The 14,718-nt window shown below is 46.7% G+C and overlaps 1 protein-coding gene across 1 annotated transcript in view; it reads left to right on the forward strand.

Moving 5' to 3' along the window:
- Positions 1-1,053: 1,053 nt before the first annotated feature.
- Positions 1,054-14,718, forward strand: part of NCOA1 (nuclear receptor coactivator 1) — an 83,720-nt gene continuing 70,055 nt past the window's right edge. Inside the window, 2 exon segments of the mRNA XM_074536436.1 lie at positions 1,054-1,473; positions 7,444-7,544. The gene's annotated coding sequence lies outside the window, so the exon portion shown is untranslated.

The raw sequence follows: 14,718 nt of genomic DNA on the forward strand, positions 1-14,718 counted from the left end.
CACTGAGGGACACCGAAGGGCACCGGGAACGATCCAGGGCTGAGGGCACTGAGGGGACACCGAGGGCAGAGGGCAATGAGGGAACACCGGGAAGGACCCGGGGCTGAGGGCACTGAGGGGACACCGAGGGGACACCAAGGGGACACCGGGGCTGGGGACACCGAGGGGACACCGAGGCGACCCTGGGAATGATCTGGGGATGAACACAATGAGGGGACACCAAGGGGCATGAGGGCACCGAGGGGACACTGAGGGACACCTGGGAGGCTGGGAGGGACACCCAGGGTTGGGGACACCGGGGCTGAAGGGGCACCGAGGGGACACCAAGGGGACACCCGGAACGATCTGGGACTGAGGGCAATGAGGGACACCGGGAAGGACCCGGGGCTGAGGGCACCGAGGGACACCTGGGGCTGGGGGGGACACCGAGGGGACACCGGGAACGATCCAGGGCTGAGGGCACCGAGGGGACATTGGGCTGAGGGCACAGCGGAGGCACCGGGATTGATCCGGGGCTGAGGGCACCGAGGGGACACCAAGGGGACACCGGGAACGATCCAGGGCTGAGGGCACCGAGCGGGCACCGGGGCTGAGGGCACAGCGGGATCCCGGAGCTGAGGGCACGGTGGTGACACCGGGAAAGTCCTGAGGGCACCGAGGGGACACCGGGAACGATCCGGGGCTGAGGGCACTGGAGCTGAGGGCACAGCGGCGGCACCAGGAAGGATCCAGGGCTGAGGGCACCGAGGGGACACCAGGATCGATCCGGCGCTGAGGGCACCGAGCGGGCACCGGCGCTGAGGGCACAGCGGTGGCACCGGGAACGTCCGGGGATGAGGGCACCGAGGGGACACCGAAAAGCTCCCGTGGCTGAGGGCACAGCGGTGGCACCGGCAGGGATCCGGAAGCGAGGGCAGAGCGGTGGCACCGGGCAGCGATGCCCGGGCCCGGCCCTCAGCCGCCCTCAGCGCCGGCCGCCCTCAGCCGCCAACATGGCGCCGCCTTCCCCTTCCCCTTCCCGTCCCCTTCCCCTTCCCGTCCCCGTCCCGGCCGCAGCAGCGGGGCCGCCCCGGGCCCGCAGCCGGGGCCGGCGGCAGAAGATGGCGGCTCGCGGCTCCGAGGCCTCGGCTGGCGGAGGAGGAGGAGGAGGAAGGGCAGGAGAAGGAGGAGGATCCATCCCCAGCGGAGCTCCGCCGCCACCGCCCCCTTCGTCCTCCATGCCCAGCTCCGCCCCGTCCCGCCGGGAGGAGGGAGGATCGCGGCGAGCCCGAGCCGGAGCCCCGCAACCGCGCCGCGCCGCCCAGCCGAGGGGCCCCGGCCGGCCCGGGGGGAGCCCCTGAGGGGGAGCCGGGGCCGCCAGCACCGCCCGCCGCCCTCCCCCGGGCGGCTCCCGCAGGCCGCAGCCCCCGGGGCCCGGCCCGGCCGCGGGAGTCGCTGCGGCGCTGCCCGCGGCCTCGGCCCTGGCAGCGGCAGGTGAGTGCGAGCGAGCGAGCGAGCGAACGAGCGAGCGGGGCCCCGCGGGCGGAGCCGCGGCCGCGCCGCTTCCCCGCGGCTCCCCCGGCAGCTGTCACCGGGCTGGGCAGGGCGGCGAGGCGGCGGCGGCCCCGCTCCCCGCTCCTTCCCGGCCATGGCGGCCGCCGCCTCCCCCTCTCTCTCTCTCTCTCTTCTCTCTCTCCGTCTCCCTCTCCTTCGCTCCGTCCCCTCCCCTCGCTCCGAGCCCGCCCTCCGCCATCGCTCCCCCCTCAGGGACCCCGCGCTCCCTCCTCCCTCAGCCGCCCCCTCAGGGCTCGGCTCGGCGTGGGTTGAAAGTTGATTGCAAAAGTCCCTCCGCGCTCCGGCCTCTTCACCTTCTCCTTCCTTCCTTCCTTCTTTGCTCTGCTCGAAATTCCCGACCTCATTCCCGGCTTTTTTTTTTTTTTTTAATTGATTTTTTTAATTTAATTTTTTTTTTTTTTTTTTTTTAATTCCCGCTTGGAAAATGGCACCGCCGCCCCCGGCAATGGGGACGGGCCCTGGGGTGGGGTTGGCTGCGGGTGGCAGCGCTTTGTGTGAGGGTGACATTCCCAAAATATCCCAAAATATCCCCAAATATCCCCAAATATCCGCAAAATATCCGCAAAATCGCCCAAAATAACCCAAAATCATCAGGATCCCGCAGCTCCAGGTGCTTCTGGAGCCGCGTTCCCGAGCCAGGTGCATCGGGAGCAGCTCCTTGCGCCCTCCATTTGCCACAATTCCCCAATTTTTTATTTCTCTGCCTCAATTTTTCCATAATTCCCAAATTTTTCCTTTTCCCTGCCCTCATTTTTGTGTCATTCCCAATTTTTTTTCCCTTTCCTGCCCTCAATTTCCTGTAAATCCCATCAATTTTTCTTTCCCTGCCCCAAAATTTTCATTTTCCCAGCCCTCGCCTTTCCAGAATTCCCAATTTTTCCCTTTTTCCGCCCCAAATTTTCCATGATTTTCCCTTTTTTCTTCCCTAATTTTTCCAAAATTCCCAAATTTTCCTTTTTTATTCCCTAAAGTTTCCAGAATTCCCAAATTTTTCCTTTTCCCTGCCCTAATTTTTCCATAATTCCAATTTCCATAATTCCAATTTTCCCTTCTCCCCCCCAAATTTTCCCCTTTCTCTTCTCTCAATTTTCCATAATTCGGAAATTTTCCAGATTTCCCAATTTTTCCCTTTCTCTGCCCTAATTTTTCTATAATTCCCTTTTTTTTCCCCCTGGAAAATGGAGGAAATTCCAATATTTTCATGGAAAAAATGTAGAAAATATTTGAATTTTTAGGTAAAAAAATGTGGATTTTTTTAGGTAAAAATGGAGGAAATTCCAGGATTTTAATGGAAAAATGGGGAAAAAAAGTAGATTTTTGGGGGAAAATGGAGGAAATATTTTGATTTTTAGGGAAAAATGGAGATAATTCTTGGATTTTCATGGAAAAATGCAGAAAATTCCTGGATTTTTAGATAAAAAAGGAGAATTTTTTTTGGATTTACATGGAAAAATGGAAGAAGAAATGTGGATTTTTTTTGAAAAATTGAGGAAATCCCAGGATTTTTGGGGAAAATGGAATAAATCTGGGATTTTTGGGCAAAAATTTATAGAAATATTTGAATTTTTAGGGAAAAATTGGAGAAAATTCCAGGATTTTCATGGAAAAATTGAGAAAATATTTGGACAGGATTTTCATGGAAAAATTGAGAAAATATTTGGATTTGTAGGAGAAAACTTGTGGATATTTAGGAAAATGGAGGAAATCCAGGAAAAATGGAGAGAATTCCAGGATTTTTAGGAATAATCCAGGATAAATTCATAAAAAAAAACTGAAGAAATCCAGAAAAAATTCAGGACAAAAATCCATGAGAAATCCATGGAAGATTTGGGAAAAATCCATGAAAAATCTGGGATAAATTTGGGATAAATCCATGAAAAAAGCTGGGAAAAATTTAGCAGAAATTAATGAAAAATCTGAGAAATTCCAGGAAAAAATTGGGATAAATCCATGAAAAAATTGGGATAAATCTATGAAAAATCCAGAAGAGATCCAGGAAAAAGCCATGAAAAGTTGAGGAGAAATCCAGGAAATTTCCAGGATAAACCCATGAAAATTCCCAGAGAAATACAGGAAAAATCTGAAAATAATTTGGGATAAATTCATGAAAAGTTTGGAATAATTCCACGAAAAATCCAGGAAAAATTAGTGAGAAATTCCACGAAAAATCTGCAAAAAACTCGGGAGAAATCCAAGAAAAAATCAGGATAAATCCAGGAAAAAATCCATGAAAATTTTGGGATGAATCCATGAAAAATTCAGGATAATTCCATGAAAATCCATTAAAAATCCAGGATAAGTAGATGAAAAGTTTGGGATAAATTCAGGAGAAATCCCTGAAAAATTGGGGAAAAATTTGGAATAAATCCCTGAAAAATTGGGGAAAAATTTGGAATAAATCAGTGAGAAATTCGGGATAAATCCATGAAAAATTCAGGATTTTCCCAGTTCCAAAAATCCCAGAAAAACGTGGCAAAAAAAGCTCAAAATTCCCAAATTTTCTGCTTCTTCTCCCCTCTCCCTGTTGGAATTTTTTGGGAATTTTTCCACTTTTCCAGGGATTTTTGATGCTCAAAATTCCCAAATTTTATTCCTGAAGTTTTCCTTGGAATTTCCTCAAAATTTCCCAGATTTTCCCTGTAATTTCCTGGAGCTCTTCCCACATTTCTTTGGATTTTCCAGGATTTCCTTGAATTTTTCCTGGAATTTCCCCAAATTTTCTGGAATATTCTGGAATTTCCCCAGAATTTCCCAGATTTCCCTCAGAATTTTCCAATTTTTTCCAAGAATTTCCTCAAATTTTCCTGGATTTTCCCCCAAAATTCCCTCAAATTTTCTGGGATTTTTTTCTGAGCTTTTCCCAGAATTTCCTGAATTTTTTCCTGGAATTTCCTCAAATTTTCTGGGATTTCTTCAAATTTTCATGGAATTCCCTCAAATTTTCCAGGATTCCTGGAATTTTATGGAATTTCTTCAATTTTTCCCAGATTTCATTGAAATTTTTCCTAAAATTTCCCAGATTTCCCCCAGAATTTCCTTATATTTCCTGCAGTTTTTCCAAGAATTTCCCAGATTTTCTCAAATTTTCCAGAATTTCCTGAATTTTTCCAATAATTTCCTCAAATTTTCTGTAACTTCCTGCAGCTATTCCCACATTTCTTTGGATTTTTCCAGGATTTCTTTGAATTTTTCCTGGAATTTTCTCAAATTTTCCGGGTGTTTTCCCACATTTCCCTCAAATTTTCCAGGATTTCCTGAATTTTTTTTCCTCCAATTTTCCAGGATTTCCTGGATTGTTCTTGGATTTTTTTTGGCGTTTTCCCAGAATTTTCTGAATTTTCCTCAGAATTTCCTGAATTTTTTCATTGATTTCTTCCAATTTTTAATGATTTCCTGGAATTTTTAGGGAATTTCTTCAAATTTTCGGAATTTCCTGGAGCTTTTCCCAGATTTTTCCCAGAACTTCCTCTCAAACTCCCTGGAATTTTTCCCAAAATGTTCTGGAATTTTCCAAATTTTCAGGATTTTCTATGGAATTTCCCAGATTTTTCCTGTAATTTTCTCTTTTTTTTCTCAGAATTTTCCCAGTATTTCCTCAAGTTTTTCTTGGAATTTCCTCAAATTTTCTGGAGTTTTCCTGGAGCTTTTCCCAGAATTTCCTGATTTTTCCTGGAATTTCCTCGTGTTTTTCTTGGATTGCCTCAAATTTTCCCAGATTTTCTGGAGTTTTCTGGGATTTGCCAGATTTTTCCTGGAATTTCCTGAAAGCTTTTCCCAAAATTTTCCAGATTTTTCCTGGAAGTTCCTCAAGTCTTTCCCAGAATTTCCTGGATTTTTCCCAGAATTTCTTCAAATTTTCTGGGATTTTCTGAAGCTTTTCCTGGATTTTTCTTGGGATTTCCCAGAATTTTCCCAATATTTCCTCAAGTTTTTCTTGGAATTCTCTCAAATTTCCTGGAGTTTTCCAGGAGCTTTTCCCAGATTTTCCAGGATTTCCTGGAATTTTCCCAGAATTTCCTCAAATTTTCTGAGATTTTCCAAATTTTTCCAGGATTTCTCCCAAAATTCCTCAAATTTTACAGGGTTTCCTGGATTTCTTCCAGATTTCCTGGATTTTTCCTGTCATTTCCTCAATTTTTTTTGGAATTTCACAAAATTTTCCCTGAATTTCCTCAATTTTTCCAGGATATCCTGGAACTTTCCCAGCATTTCCCAGATTTTTTCCTGGAATTTTCTCCAATTTCATGGCGATTTTCCCAGACTATTCCCAACATTTCCTGAAGTTTTCCTGGAATTTTCCAGATTTTCCTCAAATTTCTGGGATTTCCTGGAGTTTCCCCAGAATTTTCTGAGTTTTTCCTGGAATTTTTCCCAGATTTTTTGCAGAATTTCCTGAATTTTTCCTGGAATTTCCTCAAATTTTCTGGGATTTCCTGGAATTTTCTCGGAATTTCTTGGAGCTTTCCAGGATTTCCTGGAATTTTTCCTCGAATTTCCCCAATTTCCTGGATTTTTACTGGAGTTTCCTCAAATTTTCTGACATTTCCTTCAGCTTTCCTGGATTTCTTGGAATTTTCTGGGATTTCCCAGAGATTTCCCTGGAATTTCCTCAAATTTTCTGGAGTTTTCCTGAATTTTTCCTGGAATTTCCTTAAATTTCCCAGATTTCTGGAGCTTCCTCAAATTTTCTGGGATTTCCTGGAATTTTTCCTGGAGCTTTTCCCAATATTCCTGGATTTTTTTTTTTTTTTGCATAATTTCCTCAAAATCCCAAAGATTTCCTGGAATTTTCCCAGATTTTTCCCCAGAATTTCCCAAATTTTTCCTGGAATTTCCTCACATTTCCTCAAGCTTTTCCTGGAGCTTTTCCAAATTTCCTGAATTTTTTGGGGATTTTATGGAGCTTTCCCAGATTTTCTGGAGTTTTTCTGAAGCTTTTCCTGGATTTCCCAATTTTTTTCCTGGATTTTCCCAGAATTTTCCCAATATTTTCTGGGATTTCCTGGAGTTTTCCCCAGATTTTCCCTGGAATTTCCTCAAATTTCCTGGGATTTCTTGGAGCATTTCCCAAAATTTTCTGGAATTTTCCTGGAATTTCCCCCATATTTCCTAAATTTTCCATGATTTTCCAAAATTTTCACAGAATTTCCCAAATTTTTCCAGAAGTTCCTGAATTTTCCCCGAAATTTTCTCAAATTTTCCAGGATTTCCAGGATTTTTCCCAGTATTTCCTCAAATTTTCTGGAGTTTTCCTGGAGCTTTTCCCAAATTTCCTGAAATTTCCCAGAATTTTCTCAAATTTTCCTGGATTTTCCCCAAATTTTCCCAGCATTTCCTTGTATTTTCCTGGATTTTTTTGCACATTTCCTCATTTTTGTTTTAATTTTCTGGAGTTTTCCTGGAATTTTCTCAAGTTTTTCTTGGAATTGCCCGAATTTTTCCTGGAATTTCCTGGAGCTTTCCCCAGAATTTACCAAATTTTTCTCATCATTTCCTCACAATTTTCCTGCAGCTTTTCCCATGATTTCCTGAAATTTTCTGGGATTTTTTTGTGAATTTTTGGGATAATTTTTGGGAAAATCTGTGGCAATTTCATCCTGGAAAGATCCCTTCAATCCCATCCCCTCAATTTCCCAAGATAGAAAAAAATGAATTTATTTTCAAAAGAAATTATTTTAAATCATTAAAAATTAATTAATTAAATTTCCAGGATTTTTTTCCCAATTTTTCATCCAGAACCATCACAAATTTTCTTTTCCCTTGGAATTTTTTGGGATTCCAACCAAAACCCATCCACAGAAAAATCCCCAAATTCCATCAGAAATTCCTAAAAAAATCCCCAAATTTTCACAATAATCCAAAATAATCCATTTTTTTTTCCCTCTGCAGGATTTGGGAATCGAAATTCCCATGGAATTCCCGAAGTTTTAGGGTTTTCCTGGAAAATCCCGAATTTCCCATGAGCCGTCCCTCCCCTCCACAATTCCCAGGTAAGTTTGAAGCTTTTCCTTGGAATTTTGGGGTTAAAATATTTGGGAATTGTTGGCAGAAAAAAATCCTTGGATTTTTCCCCATTTTTGGAGAATTTTCCAGGGATTTTTGGGGATTTTGGAAGGATTTCTTGGGATTTGCCAAGGATTTTTTGGGGCATTTTCCAAGGGTTTTTGGGGTTTTCCAAAGATTTTGGGGATTTTCCAAGGATTTTTGGGATTTCCCAAGGATTTTGTTTTAAATTTTAAATTTTATTCAATTTAATCCTTATATAACTTAATATAATTCTGTTTCATTTCCCTCAATATTCTTTTAGATTTCCTTTAAAATTTTACTTCTTACCTTTGTAATTTTTCTTTTAATATTTTTACATATTTTCCATTCTTTTTTATTCCGTATCTTATTTTATTTAACGCTTTACTTTGTCTTACGTTTAATTTTATTCTGTTCCGTCTTATTTTATTTTGTTGTATTTTGCTTCCGTTTGGTTCCGTTGGGTTGGGTTGGGTTGGGTTCCGTTGGGTTGGGTTCCGTTGGGCTGGGTTTGGTTCCATTGGGTTCTGTTGGGTTGGATTTTGTTGGTTGGGTTTGGTTCTGTTTGGTTCTGTTGGATTGGGTTGGATTTGGTTCTGTTGGGTTGGGTTGGATTTTGTTGGTTGGGTTTGGTTCCGTTGGGTTCCGTTGGATTGGGTTGGGTTGGCTTCCATTGGGTTCCCTTGGGCTGGGTTTGATTCCATTGGGTTGGGTTTGGTTCTGTTGGGTTCCATTGGGTTGGGTTGGATTTTGTTGGTTGGGTTTGATTCCACTGGGTTTGGTTCTGTTGGGTTGGATTTTGTTGGTTCCGTTGGACTGGGTTGGGTTCCATTGGGTTGGGTTTGGTTCCGTTGGGTTCCGTTGGATTCCGTTGGGTTGGGTTGGATTTGGTTCTGTTTGGTTCCATTGGGTTGGGTTGGATTTTGTTGGTTGGGTTTGGTTCCGTTGGGTTCTGTTGGGTTCCGTTGGGTTGGGTTCGGTTCCATTGGGTTCCGTTGGGTTGGGTTGGGTTTGGTTCTGTTTGGTTCCGTTGGACTGGGTTGGGTTCCATTGGGTTGGGTTTGGTTCCGTTGGGTTCTGTTGGATTGGGTTCCATTGGGTTCCCTTGGGCTGGGTTTGGTTCCGTTGGGTTCCGTTGGGTTGGGTTCCATTGGGTTGGGTTGGATTTGGTTCTGTTGGGTTCCATTGGGTTGGGTTGGGTTGGATTTTGTTGGTTGGGTTTGGTTCTGTTTGGTTCCGTTGGGTTGGGTTCCGTTGGGTTGGGTTTGGTTCCATTGGGTTCCGTTGGGTTGGGTTGGATTTTGTTGGTTGGGTTTGGTTCCGTTGGGTTGGGTTCTATTGGGTTCCATTGGGTTCCGTTGGGTTGGGCTGGGTTTTGTTGGTTGGGTTTGGTTCCGTTGGGTTCCATGGGTTGGGTTTGGTTCCATTGGGTTCTGTTGGGTTGGGTTCCGTTGGGTTGGGCTGGGTTTTGTTGGTTGGGTTTGGTTCTGTTGGGTTCCATGGGTTGGGTTTGGTTCCGTTGGGTTCCGTTGGGTTGGGTTTTGTTGGTTGGGTTTGATTCCACTGGGTTTGGTTCTGTTGCGTTCCGTTGGGTTGGGTTTGGTTCCGTTTGGTTTGGTTCCATTTGGTTGGCTTGGGTTACATTGCATTCAGTTGAATTTGATTCCGTTGGGTTGGGTTTGGTTCCGTTGGGTTTGGTTCCATTGGGTTGGGCTGAGTTTTGTTTGTTGGGTTTGGTTCTGTTGCGTTCCATTGGGTTGGGTTCAATTGCATTCAGTTGGGTTTGGTTCTGTTCAGTTGGGTTGGGTTTGGTGTCGCTTCTGTTGAGCTGGCTTTGGTTTTGTTGGGTTGGGTGGGATTGGATTTGGTTCCGTTGGGTTCTGTTAGGTTTAGTTCTGTTGGGTTGGGTTCCATTTAGTTGGGTTGGGTTTGGTTCCATTGGTTTGGGTTTGGTTCTGTTGCATTCAGTTGGGTTGGGTTCCGTTGGGTTCCGTTGTGTTGGGTTTGGAGTTGCTTCTGATGGTTGGGTGGGGTTGGGTTGAGTTCTGTTGGGTTGGGTTCCTTTTGGTTCCATTAGGTTCGGTTTGGTTCTGCTGGGTTTGGTTCCGTTGGGTTCCGCTGGGTTGAGTTCTGTTGGGTTTGGTTCCATTGCGTTCAGTTGGGTTGGGTTGGGTTCTGTTGGGTTGGGTTGGACTGAGTTGGGTTTGGTTCAGTTGGGTTTGGTTCCATTGGGTTCTGTTGGGTTGGGCTGAGTTGGGTTTGGTTCTGTTGGCTTCCATTGGGTTGGGTTCCGTTGGGTTGGGTTGGACTGAGTTGGGTTTGGTTCCATTGGGTTCTGTTGGGTTGGGTTCTGTTGTTTTCAGTTGGGTTTGGTTCCATTGGGTCCTGTTTGGTTCCGTTGGGTTGAGTTAGGTTTTGTTCCATTGGGTTCCGTTTAGGTTTGGTTCAGTTGGGTTCAGTTCTGTTGGATTAGGTTGGGTTTGGTTCCATTGGGTTCTCTTTGGTTCCGTTGGGTTGGGTTGGGTTCTGTTCAGTTCCATTGGGTTCTGCTGGGTGGGGTTGGGTTTGGTTTGGTTCGGTTCCGTTGTTTTCAGCTCTGTTCCATTCTGTTGTGTTCCTGTTGAGTTCTGTTCGGTTCTGTTGGGTTGGATTCAGTTCCGTTCAGTTGGGTTGAGTTGGACTGGGTTTGGTTCTGTTGGGTTCAGTTGGATTAGGTTGGGTTTGATTCCATTGGATCCTGTTTGGTTCCGTTGGGTTCCATTGGGTTGGGTTGGGTTCTGTTGGATTCCATTGGGTTGGGTTCCGTTGGATTGGGTTGAGTTTGGTTTTGTTCCATTGGGTTCTGTTGAGGTTTGGTTCTGTTGGGTTCAGTTGGATTAGGTTGGGTTTGGTTCCGTTGGGTTCCATTGGGTTGGGTTTGGTTCCGTTGGGTTCCATTGGTTTGGGTTGGGTTCTGCTGGCTGGGGTTGGGTTCAGTTGGGTTTGGTTCCATTAGGTTCCGTTGGGTTCCCTTGGGTTCTGCTGGCTGGGGTTGGGTTCAGTTGGGTTTGGTTCCGTTGGGTTTGGTTCCGTTAGGTTCTATTGCATTCCCTTGGCTTGGGTTGGGTTTGGTTGTTTTCCGTTCTGCTCGGTTCTGCTGTGTTCCTGCTTGGTTCTACTTGGGTTGGGGTGTGTTCCGTTTGGTTCTGTTGGGTTTGGTTCTGTTGGGTTCCATTGGGTTCTCTTGGGTTGTTTTCAGTTGGGTTCTGTTGGATTAGGTTGGGTTTGGTTCCGTTGGGTTCTCTTTGGTTGTGTTGGGTTCCATTGGGTTGGGTTGGGTTCTGTTCAGTTCCATTGGGTTCTGCTGGGTGGGCTTGGGTTCAGTTGGGTTCGGTTCCATTGTTTTCAGTTCTGTTCCATTGTGTGTTCCTGTTCGGTTCTGCTTGGTTCTGTTGGGTTGGATTCAGTTCTGTTCAGTTGGGTTGGGTTGGGTTTGGTTCAGTTGAGTTTGGTTCCGTTGGGTTGGGTTGGGTTATTTTCATTTGGGTTCCATTTGGTTCCGTTGGATTAGGTTGGGTTTGGTTCCATTGGATCCTGTTTGGTTCTGTTGGGTTCTGTTCAGTTCCCTTGGCTTCTGCTGGCTGGGGTTGGGTTCAGTTGGGTTTGGTTCCGTTGGGTTTGGTTCCATTAGGTTCTGTTGCATTCCCTTGGCTTGGGTTGGGTTTGGTTGTTTTCAGTTCTGCTCGGTTCTCCTGTGTTCCTCTTTGGTTCTATTTGGGTTGGGGTGGGTTTTGTTGGGTTCTGTTGGGTTTGGTTCTGTTGGGTGCCATTGGGTTCTCTTGGGTTGTTTTCAGTTGGGTTCTTTTGGATTAGATTGGGTTTGTTCTGTTGGGTTCCATTGGGTTCTCTTGGGTTGTTTTCAGTTGGGTTCTGTTGGATTAGGTTGGGTTTGGTTCCGTTGGGTTCTGTTGGGTTGGGTTCTGTTGTTTTCAGTTGGGTTCTGTTGGATGAGGTTGGGTTTGGTTCCATTTGGTTTGGTTCCATTGTGTTCTGTTGGGTTGTTTTCAGTTGGGTTCTGTTGGATTAGGTTGGGTTTGGTTCCATTGGGTTCTCTTTGGTTCTGTTGGGTTCCATTGGGTTGGGTTGGGTTCTGTTCAGTTCCATTGGGTTCTGCTGGGTGGGGTTGGGTTCAGTTGGGTTGGGTTCCATTGTTTTCAGTTCTGTTCCATTCTGTGTTCCTGTTCTGTTCTGCTCGGTCCTGTTGGGTTGGATTCAGTTCTGTTCAGTTGGGTTGAGTTGGGCTGGGTTTGGTTCTGTTGGGTTCAGTTGGATTTGGTTTGGTCGGATTAGGTTGGGTTTGATTCCATTGGATCCTGTTTGGTTGGGTTGGGTTCCGTTGGGTTGGGTTCCGTTGGGTTGGGTTGAGTTTGGTTTTGTTCCATTGAGTTCTGTTGAGGTTTGGTTCTGTTGGGTTCAGTTGGGTTGGGTTGGGTTGTTTTCATTTGGGTTCCATTTGGTTCGGTTGGATTAGGTTGGGTTTGGTTCCATTGGGTTCGCTTGGGTTCTGTTCAGTTCCCTTGGGTTCTGATGGCTGTGGTTGGGTTCAGTTGGGTTCGGTTCTGTTGGGTTTGGTTCCGTTAGGTTCCGTTGGGTTCCCTTGGCTTGGGTTGGGTTTGATTTGGTTGTTTTCAGTTCCGCTCGGTTCTGCTGTGTTCCTCTTTGGTTCTGTTTGGGTTGGGGTGGGTTCCGTTTGGTTCTGTTGGGTTCCATTGTGTTTTGTTGGGTTGTTTTCAGTTGGGTTCTTTTGGATTAGGTTGGGTTTGGTTCCGTTGGGTTGGATTCTGTTGTTTTCAGTTGGGTTCTGTTGGATTAGGTTGGGTTTGGTCCTGTTGAGTTCTCTTTGGTTGTGTTGGGTTCCATTGGGTTGGGTTGGGTTCTGTTCAGTTATGTTGGGTTCAGTTGGGTTCGGTTCCGTTGTTTTCAGTTCTGTTCCATTCTGTTGTGTTCCTGTTGGGTTCTGCTCGGTCCTGTTGGGTTGGGTTCCGTTGGGTTCAGTTGGGTTTGGTTTTGTTCAGTTCTGTTGAGTTCTCTTTGGTTCCACTGGGTTTGGTTCTGTTGGGTTGAGTTAGGTTCGGTTTTGCTCAGTTCCATTGAGTTCTCTTTGGTTCCATTGGGTTTGGTTCCATTTGGTTCTGTTGGGTTCTGTTTGGTTCCGTTGGTTGGGTTCAGCTCCTTCTGTTGGATTGGGCTGAGTTGGGTTTGGTTCCATTGGGTTCAGTTGGGTTGTTTTCAGTTGGATTCCATTCGGTTCTGTTTGGTTCCGTTGGGTTCCATTGGGTTGGGTTGTTTTCAGTTTAATTTGCTTCCTTTTGGTTCTTTTGGGTTCTCTTGGGTTGTGTTGAGTTCTGTAGGGTTTGGTTGGGTTTGGTTCCACTGGGTTGGGTTCTGTTGAGTTGGGTTGGGTTGAATTTGGTTCCATTGGGTCCCGTTGGATTCTCTTGGGTTCTTTTGGGCTCACTTGGGTTGGGTTTTCAGTTCCATTCAGTTCTGTTGGGTTCCATTAGGTTGGGTTGGGTTCGGTTCTATTGGGTTGGCTTCTGTTGGGTTGGGTTTGGTAGGGCTGCTTTCGGTTGGGTTTTGTTGGGTTCCGTTGGGTTGGGTTCTCTTGGGTTGGGTTCTGTTGGGTTCCGTTGGGTTGGGTTCTCTTGGGTTAGGTTCCGTTGGGTTGGGTTGGGTTCCATTGGGTTCCGTTTAGTTTGGTTCCGTTGGGTTGGATTGTTTTCAGTTCCTTTTGGTTCTTTTGGGTTCTGTTGGATTGGGTTGAGTTCAGGTCCTTTGGGTTGGGTTCGGTTTCATTTGGTTTGGTTCTCTTAGGTTCAGTTTGGTTCCGTTGGGTTCTGTTTGGTTTGGTTCTGCTCAGTTCTGTTGGGTTGGGTTTATTCTGTTTAGTTCCGTTGGGTTCTGTTTGGTTCCATTGGGTTGGCTTGGGTTGGGTTTATTCTGTTTAGTACCATTGGGTTCTGTTGGGTTCTGTTGGGTTGGGTTCTGTTTGGTTTGGTTCTGTTGGGTTCTGTTGGGTTGGCTTTGGTTGGGTTCTGTTGGGTTCTGTTGGGTTTGGTTCTGTTGGGTTCTGTTGGGTTCTGTTGGGTTGTGTTCGGTGCCTTCCTCGTTGCTCCCTTGGTGCCGGCTCCAGACGTTCCAGCGTTTCCCTTGGGCCAACCCAATGGGAATGGGAATGGGAACGGGAATGGGAATGGGAACGGGAACGGGAATGGGAATGGGAATGGGAATGGGAATGGCTCCCTGCTGGGAGCGGGAATGGGAATGGGAATGGGAACGGAAATGGGAACGGGAATGGGAATGGGAACGGCTCTGTGCCGGGAACGGGAATGGGAATGGGAACGGGAATGGGAATGGGAATGGGAACGGCTCCCTGCTGGGAACGGGAATGGGAATGGGAATGGGAATGGGAACGGAAATGGGAACGGGAATGGGAATGGGAATGGGAATGGGAACGGCTCTGTGCCGGGAACGGGAATGGGAATGGGAATGGGAATGGGAATGGGAACGGCTCTGTGCCGGGAACGGGAATGGGAATGGGAACGGCTCTGTGCCGGGAATGGGAACGGGAATGGGAATGGCTCCGTGCTGGGAACGGGAATGGGAATGGGAACGGCTCTCTGCCGGGAATGGGAACGGGAATGGGAATGGCTCCGTGCTGGGAACGGGAATGGGAACGGGAATGGGAATGGGAATGGGAACGGGAATGGGAATGGGAATGGGAACGGGAACGGGAACGGGAATGGGAACGGGAACGGGAATGGGAATGGGAATGGGAATGGGAATGGCTCTGTGCTGGGAATGGGAATGGGAACAGCTCCGTGCTGGGAACAGTAACAGGAATGGCTCTGTGCTGGGAATGGGAATGGGCATGGGAATGGGAATGGGCATGGGAATGGGAATAGCTCTGTGCTGGGAACGGGAATGGCTCTGTGCTGGGAACAGGAATGGGAATGGGAACAGGAATGGGAATGGGAACAGGAATGGGAATGGCTCTGTGCTGGGAACGGGAATGGGAATGGGAATGGGAATGGCTCCATGCTGGGAGTGGGAGCAGGAACAGGAATGGGAACGGGAACGGGAATGGGAACGGCTCCGTGC

Source organism: Zonotrichia albicollis, chromosome 3 (genome assembly GCF_047830755.1).
Source record: "Zonotrichia albicollis isolate bZonAlb1 chromosome 3, bZonAlb1.hap1, whole genome shotgun sequence".
Classification (NCBI taxonomy): domain Eukaryota; kingdom Metazoa; phylum Chordata; class Aves; order Passeriformes; family Passerellidae; genus Zonotrichia; species Zonotrichia albicollis.